Source organism: Anabas testudineus, chromosome 19 (genome assembly GCF_900324465.2).
Source record: "Anabas testudineus chromosome 19, fAnaTes1.2, whole genome shotgun sequence".
NCBI lineage: Eukaryota > Metazoa > Chordata > Actinopteri > Anabantiformes > Anabantidae > Anabas > Anabas testudineus.
In genome coordinates this window covers 15,456,063-15,478,432 of record NC_046628.1, presented here as the reverse complement: position 1 = coordinate 15,478,432, position 22,370 = coordinate 15,456,063, and the positions used below count along the sequence as shown (strand labels likewise).

The 22,370-nt window shown below is 39.5% G+C and overlaps 1 protein-coding gene across 1 annotated transcript in view; it reads left to right on the top strand.

The window, feature by feature from the left end:
• Positions 1–13,827: 13,827 nt before the first annotated feature.
• thrab (thyroid hormone receptor alpha b) overlaps positions 13,828–22,370 on the top strand; it is a 102,502-nt gene continuing 93,959 nt past the window's right edge. Inside the window, exon 1 of the mRNA XM_026350944.1 lies at positions 13,828–14,375. The gene's annotated coding sequence lies outside the window, so the exon portion shown is untranslated. The remainder of the gene's footprint in view (positions 14,376–22,370) is intronic.

Sequence of the window (22,370 nt, the reverse complement as noted above, 5' to 3'; positions counted from 1 at the left end):
GACCCTTCTTACCCCTTTTCCACCAATCCAGGGTTCATTTGGAGCAGTGCATTGGCAGGTGCAGTAACTTCAGGCTTAAAAACATGCAGGATCAAAAGAGGTTGGCACTCCACAGCTGACATACTGTGATAGATAATGTGGCAACAGACAGGTAGAGCTGACAGGTGAGGAATGAGTCTGTGAGGAGGTGGAGAAGGTCAAGTCCTTGCAAATGGAGGAAGGTTTAAGGCATTTGGTGGGTGGATGGAGCATGGGGAGAAACAGAAGCCAAAATGTCCAGAATAAACAGGACGGGGACAGTAATCATGATAGATTGTTGAGGTATTGGCTTTATGTGTGGTTAGAGCTGGAAGGGTAGCTGCGAACTACACAGAAACATGATTGCAGTTACCAGCCAGTCTTACTAAGTGCCAGGTAGGAAGCTAGTCTGGTCGCTAATTGGACAAAAAGTTTGTTCAAGGGATGAAATTTTACTCCAGTCCAATGATAAAGTCATGCTGCCTTTGTGAGGCAATTTCTACTTGGGCTAAAGAGGTTAACAGATGTGGTTTTTATATAGCTAATATCATAACTTCCTCTGTTTTGAACTCTCCAGCTCTCCCCAGGAAACGCATGGGTTTGCTTTGAAATTTCTCTGCCATAAATCCTTGATGTAATTGAGCCCTAAGAGTTTAAGACTGGGCATATTGTCCGCATATATTTTACTAATGATCTAATTAGGACATTATGTGACTTCATCAGGATTATGTGGAGCTTCGCAGTGGCCAGCAGGTCTGTGGTTTTACTGGGTAGCTTCCAGTCCTTTGTTTGGCCTAGCCAGTGTCTTTAAAAGGACCAGAGACTGCAGGATCATGTGTACACACAGGAGTTTTGCACAGATATTGAAAAGGAAAGTTAAAGACGATGTAGCACCAGACTCAAAATGGCCAGTAGTTCTAACTGTTGAGTTAAAGTTGGATTTTGGGAAAGATGTGACAGAAAAATAGAGAAGCACTAGTGCAAACATCAAAATTGTAAAAAACAGACAATAGAAAAAAAGTGGGTTACATGAGATTGCACGGGTTACTTGGGCTTACACCACAGCGTCATCCCACTGAATGATTCATCTGACTCTAATTTCACCTTTCAATGAAGTAATAATACTAAGGTTCACATACTTTTGGCAAACACAAATATTTAAAATGAGATCTTGAAAGTAAATAAATGACTAAAATAACTTTTTATCCCATTTGTGCGATTGAATTTCATTAGTTTTGTTTGTAGAACTTGAAAATTGGATCATGTTTTATATATATTTATGCAGAATTAGAGAAATTGTACGCCCCACTGTATATGGCCACGTTCTAATCAATATCTAGTAGAGAAAAATGCTGGATGTGTTCCAGAGTGCAATGCCTACTGTATATGAATATAATTTCTTTTATGGACTCCCTATTGCCCACCACTGCTCAGCCACCTATCTCATAAACACACACACCCTCAGATATTTGCATGTACCAAAAATACTGAGCATTTGCCATCTCCCAGGCAGAAATGCTGGCATGTGGTCTGCACATTTCTGCTGTTTTTTGCTGAACATGCAGGCCTTGTAAGTGATGCCAGATATTGGGTTTGCATGTGGGATCCTCACACATTGCACAGGGATACCAGTTTTGGACATGGCTCTGTGCTCGCACACACATAGTGGAGATACACACAACGGCTCACGATTCTTATCATGTTCTCTCCCTACTTGTAACTGGCACACTCACGCACTCAGCTCATGTTTTAGATGGCGCCCTGGTTGGCACAAGAAGAAAGCAGAGGGAATCTGGAGGCTGTATGTTCTATCAAATGCCAACATTAGTATGCAGAGGAGACCAGATACCAAAACACAGGCGATCAAGATGCCTCTATAGTTGCTTGAAAGGAGATGAAGGCCACTTAAAGTTATGATGGGATATGCCGCAGAGTGTACTTTAGGCTTAAGCACTTGAGGTATTTCAGTGCCACCCACATACATATAGTAGTAACAAACTGAAACTGCAACAGATTAATCCTAAAGCAAAGCTTTTTGGTCTTAACCCCAGTGGCTTTACTTCATAACCAAGCAAGTGGACTCATGATACTATTTGTTCATTATAATACAAATGACAAAATTATCACAATATTACTTTTTCACCAAACTGTGCAGCCCCAGCTCAGGCTTTTTTGTTTTTTCTTCTTAGGATCATGAATTAGAAGCATAACATGTCATTTTATACAGTGAAACTATATAAGTTCTTTAAATGTTTGTCAGTGTTTAACTCAAATTGAAACCATTCTCCTACTTTTTAATTTGGCTGTTTTATGCCTCTGTGGTGGAATTAGCCATTATGTGTTTGGGTTGTCCATCCAGCTACCAGGGTCAAAGCCTCTAACAAGTATTTTGTGGTAATTTAACAAATTTTTCACTATAATTTTTAGTTCTCAGACCCTCTACACCAAAACCGCCCTGTAAAGTTTGTGATCTTTTTCTCAAGCTGTCTTTGTCCACAAAGAGACATCCACTGACAAACCCTATGGACGACCTTTCACAGTACAGAAGCCTTGGTTGCCTACAGAGTGTGTGATTACAGTGGGCTTCACACAGTGTTGGGTCACTTCATCCAATGATTTTAAAGCCTCAGAGGTTTTCATCGGGAAGAATTTCCAAATTTATTTTGGTCTCTTGTTTTGAGTTTGTGACCTTGAGCATTCTTATGTGTATAGAAAGTATAACTGTGCAGTTACAGAGCACTCATTGTACAAAAATACATCACCAAGCACCTGCAGGCTGTGTTCTTGAATCATATTTTCATGTCAGCTGTCGCAGAAGAGGAATCAATATAGATTTCAAGAGTGACAATGCATCAAAATAATAGCTGTCACTGTTGTTGCTATCTCATTCATCAACTTTTAAAACACTTTTACCGATGTGTTCAGCAAATCTGTAAGTTTGGATCTTATTACAATCCAGCTCTGTCTAAATTGTTGTTTTAGCTACTAAAGAGAGATGGATTCTTCTCATGAAGTGTGTGATGCTTGTGTTTATAGTAACTCCAGCACCCAACAATGGCTTTACACCTCCCCCAAAGAATGGAAACATGTCTATATATTGCTGAGGTGTGAAGGTATTATAAAGTGGCTGAAACTGTGTCTGTGTGTTTCTGTATTCTGGCTTTCTCCTCAGTGGGCTGAGGATAAATGGACTGGCTATTGCAATTGCTATTTGTATGCATAGCTTCACATGACTGCGTCACTAAATCGTCTGAACAAATTATGCAGCATGCAGTGAAACACAAACCGTCCTGGTGGAGTCCATATTAGAAATCTGTGGAATTGTTGCTCCTGCTGTTCAATCAAGGTGTTGATTTTTCTCTCAGACAGGAATCTTCATTATAGACGGGTTGTAACTGAAACAGTATATCTGCAGCTCCAATTCAGTTCGACTTCATTATGATCCATTGCGAGTTCTGTCTAATGGAACATAAATTACTGCAATTGCACTCTGAAAACATATAAAACTATATATTTTTTGTGAAGCAGACATTTAATTTTTTCCTGTCATTTCAACTATGGGAATAACTAATGTGTCCGTGGGTGTAGATTTAACACGTTGTTACCATTCAGGTTTCAAGTCTTTTGGTAAATAGTAGTAAAGTTCAATTTATCTACAAATTCAGGAATTTAAAATATACATATATATTTAATATATAAAATATTGAGTAAATCTTCCAAGGTTTCTTCTTTTTTATTCCTGTTTTTTATTTCATAAAGCTGGAGCTTAGAGTAGAACGAATCATGTTATCATATTAATCCTCCACCCAGAGGCCCCATTTTTACTTTATATAATAAAAGCAAAGCTCATTACTCTTTAGGAATATCAACTAAATGTACAATCGCCACTCCTGTTCACTGCCAACGCCAATAGCACATTGCACTTAAGCATTTTACTCTGAAGCTAAAACAGTGGAAGACCTTCTCTACGTGGTTTTAGTGTCTTTAAGTCTTTTTATTCTTTTGTTAGAAGTTATTTTTCCATTAACCTCCATTCTATGCAATCTTTTCTACACATTATTCTTTCATTTCTGGCTTGTGTATGTTCTCTTTATGTGAGTACATGTGACTTTGATATCACATACTGTTACAACCTAGCTCTTCTTGGACAAATTAGCATAAAAACATGTGGAATTGATAAAGCAAGTTACTTATTGCTTGGATTAGCTAGATTAGTGGTATTTATTAGTGCAAACAAAATAAATATAATTTTCCATCCTTCCTTTCTAGTGAGCTATTGTTCTTGACTGTGTTAGCATGCACTTAAGTAACCAGGTTATTCACAGAAAGCCGCTTTCTCAAGTGGTCGGAGAACAAGATCATTTGGACTTAGGTTGCTAAAAGTCTGTATTCATGCAGCAGATGAGTAATCTGACTTAATTTAGGAAAAGAGCCTCCACATGCTGCTTAATCAAATGGGGAATAAATAGGTTTTGGTACTTTTATGTGTGTGACTTCAACTAAATAAAATGAAAACTAACGTAGGGAAGTAATAATTCTCTAAATCCACTGCTTGGCTCAGACTTTTTTTTTTAGCCATGGTTCATTTTATACCTCAGAAGAACTGAGGGCGTATTTGGTTTCCAGTATTTTTGAATTCGTGGTCCACTTTTAATATGCTTTTATTAATATGTGGAGACTCCTGGAACTGGTGAGATGTCTGCAACAGGTTGGCAGAGGGTTGGGTGGAAAGTTTATGCTGTGGTTTCAGTCTCTGTGTCAGATCTGTTCCACTCCTAATTATAATGTACAGCAGATAATATACAACACATAATGTAGCACAGCAAAACATATTTTTTCTCAAATGGAGAGCTGGACTGGATACTGATGCTGGGGTTATGTCCAGACAAAAATCTGCTGAAGGTAAAGTTTCTGTGAATACAGTGTGTATTACAGTGGGTTCTTGCACAATAAATGCAAAAGGGACCAGTGATGCATAAATGAACTCGGTCTCAGCATTTATGTGAAAGAATGGAGAAGAATCAGTGTGAGAAAAAAGTGTGTAAGGAGCTCATTTTTCAGACATGTAGCTGAACTACACATTATTAAGACTTGATGATGAACAGGGCCGTCTCATCAACCCTGACTTGTATTGTGTTCTCAACATTAAACACTTCTGAGTGCTTGTTCTCTCTAACTTAACTCTCTGGATGAGCCTAGCCCAGAAAGTCGGCTTGACCACATCTGTAAACACTGTGGTCAAACCACACTCACTCCCCATGCATTGGCATCCATATGTTACTTATTTAAAAATGCTGATGTTTCTGATACGTGAACAACTAAACTTCATGGTCGATCAGTGTGTGCGAGAGCTCGGTGAGCGTAAACACTCTGTGCTGTTGAAGATATTTTAACATAAATAGATATTCGTGCCAAACACCAATCACACATTTGGAACAGAGTATATCTCTGTAATTAATTCTCCATTTGACACATGCGGTGTAATTATTTCTACTACTTCTATGGGCTGATGAAGTGTAACCATACTTGGCGAATACGTATACAATTTGAGGTTTCGCTGCCCATCTTCATTATGAGTGGATTTAAGTTGAATAAATATGTTGGTTACTTATTCGTGGCTTCCAGCTACAGTCTGATCTTGATCTTGTATGTAGTGTAAACGCACACGCGACAGTAAAGGTTCAAACCTCTGGGCTCAGAATGGATGGAGTCATCCTGTGATTTACCTCTGGGAGCCATTTCACATGGCCTCCCTATACTTTCTATAGTGGTTCCTACTATTAGTAAATAGAAATAGAAATGCAGTGTAGAGTGTAGAATTTAAGTTTACAAAACAGTTTTCAACAACATTTCAGTTAGGATGGGAGAAATTGTTTTGATAGGCCATTTTATTATCCTTTAAACTTTCTTTTTTTATTGTTGTTAATAATTTATTATTTATAAATCCGACACATACTTTGGATGAAGAGCTTAGAAGTGTTTTGATATCTGTCCTTAAGGACGCCATCTAATTTATTTTAGGATATCCAAAGTAATGTTATACTGCTGATTTTAATTTCTCATTTAGGGGCTAGAGCCTTGCTTCGCTGCCTTTTCCTCTGCTGCTGCATATGTGCATGTGGCAAATGCTGAGTCTTTCAAATACCTCAAATAAGCAAATGTACACAGTCTGATAACCATCAACTTTAATACCATGGTATACCATGAAACTGGGATCCTGCTGCAGCCTCCATCTTTGAGTTGAGAAACACATTTTAAAATGATCCTTGATAACCAAGCAGGTAGACTCACTATACTATTTGTTTGTTATAGTGTATTACTATATATTGTCCACAATAATTGCAGTATGAGTGGTGCACCAAGTGCAAGTGGTGCAGATTCGGTCGAGCATAATGCCTGTTGTATCATTATGTAGAGAGGTAAGAATGAATTCGCAAGCTGTAAAATTAAATACTGCACAAAGAAACTAAAACTTTGCCTGAAGCTCAGTGGAACTCCACAGTTTGGTGATGATTCAAACAGGGTAAAGATTATGCAGTGTATCTGGCATTACATATGTTGTGTAACTGATTTTAAGTAAAGTCTACATGCACATGTCACACTGGGTGCTGCTAATCACAGATAAACAAGGTACTCTTCCATGATAGATTGAGGCACTAGGTGCTGTGTGTTTCAAAGGATTCCCCTCGTGACTGGCCATATCCATTTGGATTTTGCTCCACAGGGATTTTGCCTCCCTCATTTCCTCCCCACCACTGCAAAACCAGAGGAAATCATTCTTTGCCAGTGCTGAACCCCAGCTGTAATGAGATTTGTGGGACATCAAAGTGCCTCTCCTTTGAGGAAGAAAAATAGATGGGATGAAAAATAGGCCTGAAATGCAAATGTCCCACTGTGATGATGAACATGAGTCAGCTTCCTCAGGAGTGTGGCACAAAGGCGTGAGACAAGTTTGGACAGCTGAGGAGTTTGGAAAATGAGTTAATGAATATGTTTAATAGATAAGCTCTTCTTGTCTAAATCCAGAAATAAATCATGTTTGGATGAAAGGCGGTCAGTGGAAAGACTCCATTCACCCACCTAGAAGAACAAGACAAAGGAAAACAATGCATAAATAAAATCAAATACATTAAGAAGGCAAACACAGCGACATCACAAACAGTGTCATTCACCGACCTCACCATCTCTTCAAACACGTTTAGAAAGTTCTTTGACAAACCTGAAGTTTAACCCTGGGTCTCTGACTCTATGCTGTTTATTTCCTAGTGTACATATGAAGCCTTTGTGTATGGCAACGACATGTCTGTAATTTTACTGGCTTAAACACACACTGTGTCGATGGTTTTCCTGCACACAGTGCACGTGCCGTCCCACCTCTGTGCTGGCACATGTGTCGTGACACGTGGAGCGTCATTCATAAATGCAGAATGACATTTACAGCATCCTTTAGAAATGCTGTAAGGCTAAAAAACACCAACAGGGAAAATAAGACAAATTATGTTCTGTTTGGCTTTTTGATACATGTGGTTTACGTTTCCTGTATCTGTGTTGTCTGCTTCATTTTTCTTCTGCAGAAACGTGATTTTTTTATTCTGAGGTGCAGTGCATCTCAGTTTATAGTAATAATTTTAAAAAACCACATTGTTGAGGCTCTTTAACAGTTGTTTTTACATTACTTATGGCCATTGCTCTTGTGGCTGTGCTTATATATATCATCAATCCTTGAGATGTTCTGAAATGATTGCGGTGATTATGATAAAACATTGGAAAAAACATGATTTATTAATAATGTTAGGTATTTTCATCTTTTTAAAATAGAATTATCCATTAATATCCATAAATACTGCAGAATACATAATGCAGAAACTTGAGTATTCTCAAATATTAAACGGTGTAGAGCTGATTCCTGCAGCTAACAAGAAAATTATTAGTTTTTAAAGAATGTGAAATTCAATTAAAAAAAAATTATCTTGCCTCCAGAACCTGAACGGGGAGCTGGTTCCACAGGAGAGGAGCGTGATAGCTAAAGTCTCTGCCTCCCATTCTACATTTGGAGATATCCTGGTCAAAGATAACTCAGAGATGTCTCACAGTGTTACTTTTTTGATATACATAATTTAGGTGACCGTGGAGCAGACACTGTCTCTATGGGGTTTTGGTAGTTTTGGGGGTGTTATGGAGTGTAAGACTGAGTCTCTGCATTCTGGGCTCCACTCTGAGATGTTAGGGATTAGGTCGTCTAATAAATTCAGCCAATTTCTAGATAGTAGAAATGCAGCAGCAGCAGCAGCAGCAGCAGCAGCAGCAGCAGCAGTATCATAGACTTTGAACATAGTCTGACAAGTTTCCTGATGAGGAAGGTAAGTGATTCAATGTGTTGGTCATCTCAAACTGTTTTTACGAATGCATAAAGGTAATTCAGCCAAGAAAAGACTGCAGTGTTATCAAAGCAGCAGCAGCAAACTGCCTCAAACAGGGAAATAAAATAAAGCCTCCAATAACACATGGTCACACAGAGTTAAATTTGGGTTCATATGTATTGATGTAGGAATTTAAGTGGTTTAAGTTTTTATACAAGCTGATTATTGCCATTTTAGCATGAGTGCAGAATATGACTGATGTTACTAATGATTACAAACAGGCAGATGGTAGAGAAATGTAAACAGAATGAGAAGGAAATATCATAGACTATACATATATAATATTATGGCGTGTACCCATGACCTCCTCTGTACTAGTCTCATCAATGTTTTTCTTGCTCATGGAAGCTCGAACTCAGCTGCTAAGCGGATAGAAGTGGTAGGAAAAAGACTTCAGATTGATATTCAAACCAATTTATACAACAATGACATAGAGCACAGAAATAATTGATTTTTATCAGTGCAATGAAAATCCCAAGAGGCTAGTAAAAACAGACGGCAGAAAAGAATCGAGACAACAAATGTATGTGTAATACTGTGCAACTCAGTGAGATACAGTTTTTATATAGCTATATGATACATGTAGTATGGCTCAGGAAACAATGATAACAGGATGTGCACAGGAGATATGGAACATATTAAATGAAAATCAGCTATTGAAGATGTAGGCCACTGGAGAATTTAAAATGGACCATGGGTTCACCTGCGTCTTATGAAAGCACAGAAATAAACAGTGTAGGTTTGAGTTTTGTTACACAACCAGATGATATCTTGAATCTACAAAGACTCTTTAGTGAGAGAGTGACGTGATACAACAACACCAAGGCACAATTTCTACATAGATGTGTAAATTCTCATAAGAAATGTACCAAAACAATGAATATTAATGTTTTTAATCAATCAATAGTTTGACCCTTGACTCCCCATTACTGGCTGCCTTGTCCCAAGACTGACCTTAATGACAGCCTGTGGGTTATTGATTTGCACTCTGTCTTAACCAATAGTTTTCTTTTTAAATGTTGTTCATGTAGCTTCCTTTGTGTGCCCTTTGTAAAAACATGTGTGGTGTAAACACAAGCTGCACATGCTACACCCTCTGTGCAGACATGGCAGCAGACCCTGCAGCATTTAAAACCGGTTTGCTTATTAGAAAAAGCTCAAAGTGACCTTTGTTTTGTTGACGCGTGCTAACACTTTGACTTTGCATTACATTTTATTTTGTTTCGTTTCCTGTCACTGCTCCACAATAATTACCACACTGTGCTTTGCCTGCTTTCTGAGCCTGTTTCTAATGGAGGTTTCTTCCTTTAAAGGGAGTTTTTCTCTTCTGACGCCCATTCAGCCTTTGACTTATATTAAGATAAGATAATGTAAGATAAAGACACGACAGGGCAACTCTGGTCAACTGCTCTGCATCTTTTTAAATTATCTCTGCCCTACATGCTGCTCAGGTGTGTTCAGTCAGTCAGAAGCTGGAAGATACCAGCGAAGTGACTTTGGTATTTTCCAGCTTCTGATTCACTAAACATGGGAAACCAGCACCTTAACCCTCCTGATGTAATAAGTCCTTCATGTTCTAAATGTTTTCTTTATTAATAAACTACATTAAAACTACTTTGCAACATCTCAAAATGAGACTAAATATAACAACAAAAAGAAAATTATACATAATCAAAACTAGAGATTACTAAGCGACTAAGTGTGTCTCAAGAACTTAACAACATCAGTTTCCTATGTCAGCTGGTTTTCATTCAATTAATAATGCATTACCCCATAACCTTTAACACAGTGCTGTCTGTATAAAGCAGAGAACAACATGTTAACTTCACTCAACAAAGAACTTCATCATGGGCTAGATTAGGTACTGGTGCCATTAAGGCAGAGGACAAGCTGCAGATGGAGTGATCCATTATTCAGAGCAGAGCCTCTCCAGTATCAGGCCTTGACAGCCATTTGTTAGATTAACTCTCACTTGTTTGCGTTTGGACAAAGGAGGATTCATGCTGTAAAGCGTACGAGCTAATTGGGGAGTGTTACAACCTATACACATAAAGCTCTTTTAGAGATTTAGTTGAACTGGTGGATGCTTCCAGGGTTTTGTTTTCTTCTCACTTGTTGTTTTTAGCTTTTTACTGAGAGAGGACCTGCTGATATATGTCACAGGTGGAGCCTGCCATTCAAGTCGGGTTTGATTGTTATACCAACAAATTAGCACCCTAGGTGTAGACAGGTGAGGACATCAAGTGTGGAGGAGCAGGAAATTCATGTAACATGACGGCAGAAGAACAAGCATCGTCACTAATGAGCACTCTAACACACTTCAATCAACCTCTTGACCTTAAGTGTCACCATTTCTGATCTTGAGAATCATTCACCATTCAGCACTTTATTGTTCTGCATCTGTTTTATGTACTGAGGTTCTAATTCTTTAGAACAATAACAAAAATGATACTGAAACAACAGCCCTCAACACTCAATCAACACTCAATCAACACTCAATCAACACAGCTGGGTCCTCTATCAAAAAGCATCAACCCATTAAGGACAGCACTGCAATTATGTGATGTAGTGCGCAACATACATACATAAATACAAATAAATACATAGATGACACAGTTTATGTCATTCATACTTTAAGAAGTGAGATAATATCAGATTATCTTTGAAGTCATGTCACAAATTATAAGTAAAAGCAGTGATAACAAATGTAAAACAGGATGAATGCTCAATGATGGATTAGTTAAGTGCTGGGAGAATCTTAGTTTCCTCTTTGATTTAAAAAGTGGAGTTTCTCTAAAAGAGCAGATGAAGAATAATAATAATTTGAACAAACAGCAATTCTGACACAGCATTTTTATAGGAAACAGATTTGTTCTTCCCCAGACTATAATGCACCATAACAGATAAAGATAAATGAATGAATAAAACAATATGAAGACATTAAATTAAAGACAATAAACAATATATTTAATAAAATAATACATTTAATAAAGACATTTCTTGATAATTTCAATAGATTTTAAGTGAATATTCTCTGTTTACTCGTAATATTGATAATTTCTTTAATAATAAAAATCCTTTAAACAGTGAATGAGGAACGATCAGAGGAAATCTAAGGTTTAATCCATTTCAACACACACACACTGATTGTGTTTCACTGTTTAATCCAATTTTAAATCCTGCTACCAAATGCAAGCAGAAAATTTATGGTGCAACTCCTGAAATACAATAAAAAAAAAAGGAGGATTAGGATTAAAGATGGAAATGCAAATGTTGCCCTTTGAGGACATTTAGCAAACGAATAGCGAGCTTAGATGTGATTAATAGTGTGATAATAAAGCTTTAAAGCATTTTGTGTGTGAAGGTGCTGATGAACCCTGGGTGAGTGTTTTGCTCTGATTTAGTGTTTGACACGATGATTTACTCCCTTCACAACAAATCAGGGAATCTACAGTGCATTTCTTTACATGGTGGTTCACAGAAAAGCTACTGTAAGACCTTTAAAATCAGGAAAACAGCCAACTACCAACTGACCAAATGACCAGAAGTCACACATTGAGGAAAAACTCACTATAGGAACATTCTTATTTTGTTCACTTTGCTTCTTGTGGCTTCAGCAGTGACGGTGAATAGTAAACGCATCAATTCCTCAAAGGCCCCAGATGCTAAATCGGTATTTTTCTGCCGTCTGTGGTGGGAATAGATTCTTATAGAAGGGCTATTATCCATCTGTCCATCCTCGTGCTCATTCATGTATTCGCCTATCCATTCTCCGGGCCAGATGTCCTCTCCCACTGCAACTGCCTTCAGCTACTTTACTGCCCAGCCTCCCCGTAGGAGTTGCAGGATAGGTTTCCCATTGTATCCGTGCAGTGGCATTGCAGCGACAGCAGTGTCCGTTGGGTGGTTTGCCATTTTGTTCTGCACTGAAATGTTACAACAAACATTGGATTGATTAACACAAACTGTTGATTTCATGGTTGCTTCACGGTTTCCACATTATGTGTTCCCTGACACCAGCACCGCCGGCATGTTGATATTTTTCAGAGTGAAGTATCTTGACTATTAGATGAATTGCCATCCAGCTGTAGAAACATTTATATCCCCCACAGGACGAAGAGTAATCACTTTTTCCTCTAGCTTTTCATCTCGTGCTATCATCAGGTGGAAATGTCTTTGATTTATAGATACCTGCAGGAGCGTCGTTGGTTCGATCACTTCACCTAAAGAAAATGTATCTGAACCTAACTGAACTGTGAATGTGATAGTGAGAACAGGCTCAGCGCTTACAGATCTTGATGTGCACGTTTGTTTTGAGATCATTTATGTGAGTGGTCATAATGTTTTGGCTCTTCAGTGCATATTGATAATGAAATAGAAGAACAGCAGGGATCTCTCTCTTTAAGTTCTGCAGCAGAATCAAATGTAAATGTTGTTTAGTAGCAGCAGAATGCGTCACTCTCTGCTGGTGGTGTCCTGCGTGTTTGTCCAGTAGATTACCTGGATAGAAATGACACTGTGCCTCCGCTCGGCATAGCAGAGAGGAAGGAGAAATCTTTTGAGTCAAGTATCTGAAGCCATCTCGTTGAGTATTATTTCATGAACCCTGCCTGCTCTGTGTTTTTTAAAATTCACTCTTAAAAGGCTGAATGGTTCGAAGTTAGATATAAAAAAGCTTCATTGACGTCAGGATGTCAGTGTGCAGCCTATTTGAAACCATTATGGCAATTTTTGTAGAGCAAGCTGTTATTTTGATCACGCTAACTGGACGGTATAATCACCTAACTTAAAATGTAATGCATATACGCTGAGAAGGATTTATTATCCAGTTTAGCCGTCTGTCTTAAAAAGAGTTCAGAACTGTTGCTAATTGCGATTTATTATTGATTTAATCTGTCAATTCTTCTACAAATCTTCTTCTAATATTATTCAGTGCTTTTCGTTCAAGAGTTCGAACAAACCAGATTTCAGTGCCCTGCTGTTTTGTTGAGCATGTGACAGTAAATCTCTTGAATGTTGAATCTAGATGAATCATTTAAAGCATTTATGAAGCAAAAACATCAGCAATTCTCTGGCTCTTGGTTCAGTTTTCATTCATTCATTGAGCACTGACTGTCTTTGGACTGTTGCTTGGATAAAATAAGCAGTTCCAACAAGTCAGCCTGGATATTATTCATTAAGAGGTTTTAGTGAATCAGTTTTTAACTCACAGAAAAAAAGAATTTACTGAATAATCAATAGTGAAATTAAAAAACAGAAATCCCTTCACATTGGAGAAGCATTACTCATTTAAGTTGCTGATAATAAACACTTTTAATTTACGGGGTGGACTAATCTCACCTTCTCATAGAGAGGAGGAGGAAGGAGGAGGAGGAGGAAGGAGGAAGGAGGGGGGTTCAGCGCACTGAGGATGAAGTCGATAAATAAAGGAGAGCAGAGCATGTTCCGCATTTCTGGTCGTGATTGTCCCAACATGTGTTACTGTGTACAGTGTGTGCTTTACAGTGGTGGTCCTGTAGAGAGCGGTAGATGGTTTTAATACGCGCTCCTCTTACTGTACTGTACACAAGCGGAGGGAGGAGCGACCGTGTGGGATTTCTTTTTTGGTTCTTTCCCCCTCTGTTGATGCAACCCATCCAAACGATTCTGGGACGCAGCAAAAGGAGACGTAAACCACTCGTTCACGCGTAAAAGCTTTGGAGGAAGGAGGACGGGGAGCCGTGGGAGGCGAGGAGGGCGATCATTAGACGGTACGAGGCGCAGCAGCTTGGCGGAGCACTGAGCTCGAAGTGAGGGGACGTGAAGCCATCCAGCGCTTCCGCTACACTTGTGCACAACCCGGAGTAGCCCCGCTGACTTTCTCCCGCTTCATTCTCGCCTTTTACAGCCGCTATCCCACCGTGACTGGAGCCCAGGCCGCATGTCGGCTGACCGACGGTAAGTGTCCTCCTCAGACCCGAACCCGCCTCGACGCGGCGGGCAGTGCGCGCAGTTGTAGCCTCAGTAGCCTGGGCTGGTTTGACAGATCAGATCCGATCAGCAGCCAAGGTGCACACGGGCTGAGCTGTGGAGGAGGCTGGCTCTAATCGTGTTGGTCCGTGGCCATTCCGCCACAGTGGTACGGCTCTGGTTTAGTGGCTGTTGTCAGTAACAGACGGAGAGTTCTGGATGTGACTGTGCAGCGGTATCTGTTCACTTCTGGTGAATGGAGCCGACTGGAAGCTGCACACAGGCCCCGAACTTGGATCCATGCAGGCTGCGCTCCACAGCGCGCATGGTCCAACCATGCATGCGTTCACATTCACAGTTAACAGATATAGATCAGTAGCTGTAATACACCACAACTCCTAGAGGGAGCTTTTAGTGTCCTGTGCACTCACTGTCCACAGAGTTATCCAGTCCTGATTTAGTTTATCCTCCTTAGAAGTGACTTTTTAGCAGCCTGTACAGACAGTTTCAGGTTATGGCTGCACACATTTACCATCCATAGCAAAACTAAACTCAGTGCACTCACCCACCTGGGCCATTAACATTGATATCATAAATTAGATTTGGAAATGTCATTGATTTGTGCATTAAAGTAGCCTGGTTGTAGTAGTTTCAGTGGGTAACAGTGTGCATTGCATTAGTGCTGTCAGGACCAGGTTATAAATTAACACATGCTGTGACTCAGTTGTGCAAAAAAAGAAAAACTGTGTGTTTTAGATAAACATGTCCATTAAGCGCACCACAATAAGGTGTACAACATTGCCCAGGGAGTTGCCTTGACATAAATGTACTGATCATAAGTGGATGTAAATACACAGCGTGGCCAAGAAACACTAATAATACAGGCTGATCTCTCGCAGGTACCACCAACACTTTCTCATTCATTTATACCATGTGAAAATCCCCAGTGGACATAATCTCAGTGCATGATTGAACACCGCGCATCATAAATATTAGGCTGACAGTTTGCTCTGTGCATGTGCAGCTGTTTGTGTGCGAAAGCCTTAATCACCACATTACAATGCTGTAATAATTAGATCACTCAGTGTAACCGCTCTGCCACTCGGCTCAAAACACTTCCAGGGTCTCAATTCTCAGTTTCACGGTAGTATGTTGCACTATGTGGGTAGAAAGTGGCGGTCTGAAAGCTGTATGCCCTTGCTCTTGAAACTATCAATCTGGCAACAAAAGCATTTCCTCTGCACGCTGAAGCTAATTTTAAAAGACATAGATTTTTCTATCAGCGTGGTAACTAGTGAACACTGTTAATAATTTAGACTGCATGTCTGAATTATTAGACTCTAGATGTTTGCACAGACTTTTAAAGGTTTATAATCTCATTTTACAGTAAATATTGCAATTGGGGACAAAACCTGTCTCATACATACCGATTCTGTTATGTACAAATAAAGTTAACATGTTAAGTGTTATACAAACATATGTAACATAAAGATAAAGTGCAATTTGGACCTCCATAAAGTACCGCCAAGCTGTCCTTAAGTTTCCAGGCACCAAAATCAATATGTTTCTGTCATTAATATGTAAATGTATGTAGTGCTTAACCACTGCAGGGTTTTGTACAAAAGCTAATTTATGTCAGATCAGCTCGTATGGCCCCATATGCCCACTATTCATTAATCATTAGCCATCGGTTTAAATTGCAGTGCTCTCTCCCTGGGTTGATTATTAGCCCTGGACAAATCTAACATTCAGGTCTAAACATTTTCTCTATCGATACAGATTTAAATACACCCAGTGTGGACAGTGACAAACACACAGTCCTGTATAATGGACTCAGATGAGATGTGTCGAACAGAAAGAACCGTCCACACATCTAGGTCGTGTTTTCTTGGTACACCGGTACATTATTTCCCCCTTTCCCCCCTTCCTGTCAGTTGTTTTTCCATGCATAGATGGAAAGAAACTGGGAAGTATTTGCTCCTGGCTGAGTGATGTAACAGTGTTGTACATGAGAAAACACACAGAAGGTGGATTGGGTGTAGCCCCATATGACCTGCTCTTCTTCTCCTCGCTTCGCTTCTCTCCTTTTCGTTGTCTGGGGCCCCTTCAGGGGACCAGAGGTGACCTTCTTCAGTCTCTCCCAGCAGCGAGTGCCCCAGCGGGCCTCTCTTTTTGTCACCCTGTTTTGGTCCTTCCTCCTGGCTTCTCACTCGTCTCCCTTCTCCTTATTCCCCGCTCTCCTCGTCTACTCCCATCCCTCCTTTTCCCCATGGTGGGGCAGCAGCACAGAATGCTTAGAAACACAGAGCGTTCACTTATATAACCTCGGCTGTGCAGCTGATGTCCTGGTCTGTATCTGCCGTGTAATGATGTCAGAGCTGTCTAGAGAGGCAGAGGGCATGCTGGGTAGGCCAGTACAGTATGCCAAGTGCTATTTCTGAGCTGTGCATGGAGAGTAGGGTGAGCCCTGGATTTGGCTCCTATTTCCTCTATTTTTGTTCCACAGTTTGTTTGTAGAAGAAGATGATGTAGATTCATTTGATGAGATGTTTTAATAGAAAATAAAGGATAAGACTCACTGTTTACCCTCTGGTGAGCACGAAAATCTTATAGATGATGATGATGGTGACCTATTTTTAGCTGATGAGCAGATGTTAGCATCATATGGCTTGTCTAAGATTTACTCTTCCTCCATAAATGTACAATTGAAGGCCATGCCTCTTTTTCTGTTGCCTTTATTTTCAGTTTGACCTCAGTAAACTGTAGCTTATCCTATAGACGCTTGGCCCCAAGCTGCTTTAGGCGCTCACCTTTGACTAATTAGATTACATATGCTATACACTTATAGGTTGAATCGTAGGGTCAGTTCCACTAGTTATTGCAACCAACCACTAAATGTCATCTAATTCTTTTTAAAATAGAAATCAAAGACAGTGGTTTAGAAATGTGGATTTGGTTTATTTTTATTTTAGAAAAAAACATTTCCTCCTTTATGGGTAAAGAACTTTCTCAGTTGCCTCTGTCTATGCCTCTTCATCATTGTATACTAATTGCATAAACATGAATTAAATCATGAACTGCTGATTTGAGTGAGCCATCCTCCTCTCACAAACTTCCTCTTCCACTAAATTGAATTATGAGAAATATATAACATGTGCAGCTTGTTGCTTCAGCTGCTTTCATGGCTCATACTGTGCTTCAGCTCATGCTTTAATTGATGTTGTCTTTCAGTTTATACACTTGAACTGGTACTAATTTCTTTAAGCTCTTCCACTGAGGAATCCAGTGTGATATTATATTATAGCTGATATATTAGTGGGCAACTTCACAATATTCAACTTGCTAACTTTTTATGATTCCAGTTTGGGGAGTGTATGCGTATGAATGGTATTAAACTTCACTCTGCCTCCTCTTTATTAAAATACTGTATCTCTCTGCTTCTAGCTGAAAGACTCCTCCACATGATGGTCGACCTGGTCTTTCAGAACTCTTCCTGATAACAATCTAAACTGAAAACGCCTCCATATTGTGTCATCTGCGTCTAACTTTCATGTGGATAATGTTAATAGTAACTATCTACACATTTTTTATCTTTAGAAATTAGCTATATGAAGTTGGATAATGTGCAGCAATGGTTGATCATGTGGCTACAATCTCATCTTGAAACCTCTGCAGACTTAAAGATAACTTCATAGATCTTTTATAATGTGGCTTTGTGCTACGTCAACAAACCAAAAAAGACAAACTTGTCAACTTTCAGCTGCAAAAATCAGAGGATTTGCTTCTCACACAGATTTATCTGCAAGTGGACATAACACATTTCAGTGGCAACTTTTCACCACGTCTTAATCAAATCAAATTAATGCAACGTTAACATAAAAGTTACTGTTAGCAGAGCTCAGTTTAGAAAATACACGGATCAGCTTCTTCTCATTGTTTAGTACTAACCACAAATAAGATCTAATTTTATTCTGGAGTGAGGACTAATTCAATTAATTCACAATCAAAGTCACAAATTCAGTTGTTTCCTGTCTTGTAGTTGTATAACAAGTGCGGCATGCAGCATAGTGAGGTCGTAGAAAGGTTACAATAACAGCAGGTCAAAGGTCATATTATTCTGTCAACACCGTTGTTTTTATCCCTGTATGAAAAAATCAATATTAGCACTGCTGTTTATTTTTTATTATTGATTAAAATGAGGTATTTCTAAATGAACTGATTATTGTTTAATAGTGAAAAATGAACATCACAATACAGAAGTTACTCAGTGTAAAATTATATAAAACAGCAAATCACACATCCTTAATAATTAACGTGCTGGGCCTTCTGTCCTTTCTGTCAGGTAATTCCATGCTGTTTCCTGCCGTAATATCTGGCACACAGATTAATGAGTGAGCCTTTACTGGCAATTCAAACCTCGTTAGTGCAGACGAATGAGGCCAACCCGTCAGTGTTGCATTAAGAGGCCCATGAAGCTCCACTACTGATAAGTGTGCTGTCATGGTAAACACGACAAGAGATTATTAGTGTACTCTGCTCTTGTCTTGACACAGACCACTGGGGGTCCTGCTGTCTTCAAGATAACATCCCATCTTTCAAACACACACACACACACTCTTGCAGACACATGACATCAGATGTCAGGCAGCATTCTCCAAGTTTGTGGCTTCTTGTCAGTGTTGTGTTTTTCACCCCTCCCATTTTTCTGCTTTAAGTGGTTTAAGTTTCATTTTATTCTTTAATCGTTTGTTTCGGTTGTTTCTGTTAAGCAGCGGTTTCCATGCAGATGGTTACTAAAGGCTCTAGCATTGTGTCTCGGTGCCATTGAACTGTTCTTACACTCTGCTCTCTGTCGCCCACTCAGCCAACCAGTGCTGCAGCAACTTCCAAATTACCAGGGAAAATAATAACTGGCTAATAAAATGCCCTTTATTGGCCAGAGAGGGTAATGTGGCTGTTTTACACAGCTGCACTTCTTTCTTATTAACACCAATCCGCTTGGCTTTGCCTGGGTACAACTCAGGCCACTCACAACTGGCTTTTCATCAACGGGAATACTTGGCACAGCGGCCCGTGAGGTTTATTTTCGCCAGGGTGAAGCGAACCACTTTACGAGCGGGAGTCCATCCGACATTTGCTGGCACTGAACTGCCTTCTCTCGCTCTCTGTGAGAGCTACCTCAATTTATGCAGTGGAACAGAAATTAAGTCACAACACATTTGCAGACATGTTAAACAAGCACTTCCCAAGACAATAAAGTGTCTACTTTTTTTTTCTTACCCAGTGTTTATGACAGAGGCGTGGTGGTGGGTGTACAGAGGGATTCCCTTCATGTTGATTTGAGATTAAAGTGACAATAGCAGTTTCAGTGTCTGTGCCCCTTGGGCAGACGATAATCGGTTTATAATCAGAGTTCCCAAGAGGAATTAATGTGTGATTATGAGTTGGTTTTATACTGTATGTGGGCATTAGAGACAAGAAAACTGGAAATAAACTTATTAAAAATCAGAATTGTTGCTGTTAACAACAGTTAGTAGCCAACATACAGTATTTCTGTGTAAATGTGTTGAAACTATAGCTGATAATTATCTTTATTACATATTTGTGGATTTTTTGCTAAATTAATAGTTATAATATATGAAATAGTGAACTATCCCCATTACATGTCCCTTTGTTATATAGTATACAACTACTCAATCAACTTCTTTTCAGCAGCAAAGAAACATGCGATGGCTCCAGTGACAAAGTCAGTAGTGTTAAAATATATATGTATATATGTCAGCATTTTATTACTGTAATTAAAAAAAGCCATGAGCATAGAATAGCACGACTTAAAACAATAACCCATTGTAGTGAGGTTAATTCTTTCCCCTTGCTGCTGTTGTAACAGCAGGGGAACTACTGTTTGAGATGATTTCTCTTAGGCCTCCTCTGCATGAATTCAAATATCATTGAATTAGGCACTGGATAAATGGCTTGCTCTGCCGAACAAGGCTTGGGTTTTATTGCTCCCTGTTTTGTAATCTGTCATACTTGAGGAAATTTCGATGGCCTTGTTCCAAGTTTTGGCAAACTGCTTCAAAACTCCACCTTCTGACCATTGTGAGTGTTTTTAGTGGGACTGGGATTAAGGGCGCTTGCACCAGACACCTACAGTACTTTTTCTAAGAGCTGCATGATTACAAGGCTAAAATAAAGACGTTTTGTTATGCAACAGGCCTTGAGAGTAGACATTTTCATTTGGGGCCTGTTTTTTCACTCCAGACAGTGTAGAATTACAAGTACAGAATGAATGAAATGCCACTATGCTGGCTTCCATTGCTTTGATCTAACTGTTTTTTCACTCTTTGCAGCTTTCTATTCCAGTTCCTTCACACATTTATGGATCAATTCTGGTCCATCCTTCCAGTAGAGTTCCACAAACCTGTAGAATCAGTGGCTGGGTGCTTTACAGGCATGTGACGGCCATTCATATTCTGATGGTGCGGGTGATGAGGGTAGTGGAGAACACCATCTGTCCAAAATTGCACATTGGTGTTCAGTGCATCCAACATGTTGTCAAACTCTGCTCTTTGTTAATGCCGCACACCTCTTTGTCCCCTATGGATGGAGGCATTGTCATCCTGAAAGAGACCTCTCCCATCAGGATAGAAATGCTTCATCACAGTATACAGGTGATCACTTAGTACAGCTTTGTATTGAATTGCAGTGACCCCCTTTTCTCTAACGAAACAAGTGGGGCATTAATGTTCAAGCATGAAGCAGCCAATGGATCCCCTCATTGTAGAACTCACGCATTTAGATTTACGTTTTCTTCCTTTTAATTTCTCACCTGTCTGTATCTGTGCAGCTTTTATAATTAGTCATTGAAGAAAGGGTCATTAAAGCTTATGAATTGTTCTTTCAAGCCTTAATAGGGTTTCACTGTTTGGTTGTGGCAGGTTGTTTTTATTCTAGCTGTTACTACGCAGCTCTCCTATTAATGTAGTTGCTTCCTCAGCTGGAGAATGTCCCAGATTTTGGTCTTGTGTCTGGTTTTCACAGCAGTCCAGACACAACCCTGTCTGACTGGGGCAACAAATCTGCGTGTGCGTGTATGTGTGAGATATTCCCCTGGCTAAGGAATGACTCTTTAGTTTATGTTATGACTGTCTGTGAGGTTAAAGATCACTTTAAAGTTTAGTTGGGCGTCTTTGAAGTGTGACTGACAGTCAGGCTCTCTCCACTGTGTTACTGCCCATCAAGCATTTTACTGTTTGAGGAAACTTTTCTGACATCACATTAAAACTTCTCATGAGGTAGAATCATTTGAACACCAGTAGATGATTAAGTTGGTCCTCTTGGGTACAGTGCATCTGAGAGAAAGAGGCACGGGCTCCTTTTTGCAGTCGCTGTGTGATCGAACAATTATATTACAACTGCAGGTGGGTAGTCTGCGGTTTGTGGAGGGGACATGTAACAGGAAATGCAAATGAGTCACCTTCATCAACAGTTCGATGCGTTGACATTGTGATACTGTCACCTATACACTTTCCCTTGATTATAATCTCAGGTTTCTGCACACTCGCAAATCAGATAGTAAACAGAATATTTTTGTGGTTGAATAAAACAAGCAGTTTGAATATGTAATCTTGGGAAGTAGAAGTTCTTCTTTTTGTATAATTAGAAAAAATTGACAAGGATCATTTAAAACTGTTAAGTATAAATGACAGCAGACGCTAGAGAGCCAGGCCATACGTTTCATCTGTACCTGTTAGTGTTGCCAGCCAAGTGGAGAGATGGAGGGCTGCGCGTTGGGAGGTCCAGAATGCTAAAATAATGCTAAGTGCTAAGTTGAAAGACTTTAGTGAGCTGGCAGGCGTGCACATTCCTCATCTGAGTTGTGTCAACTGCAGCCAATCAACAAAAGCTGGCATACAGTAGTAAGTTGATTTACTAGATATGAAGAAAACGCCTCATATTTTCCAAACTTGAATGTGTTGG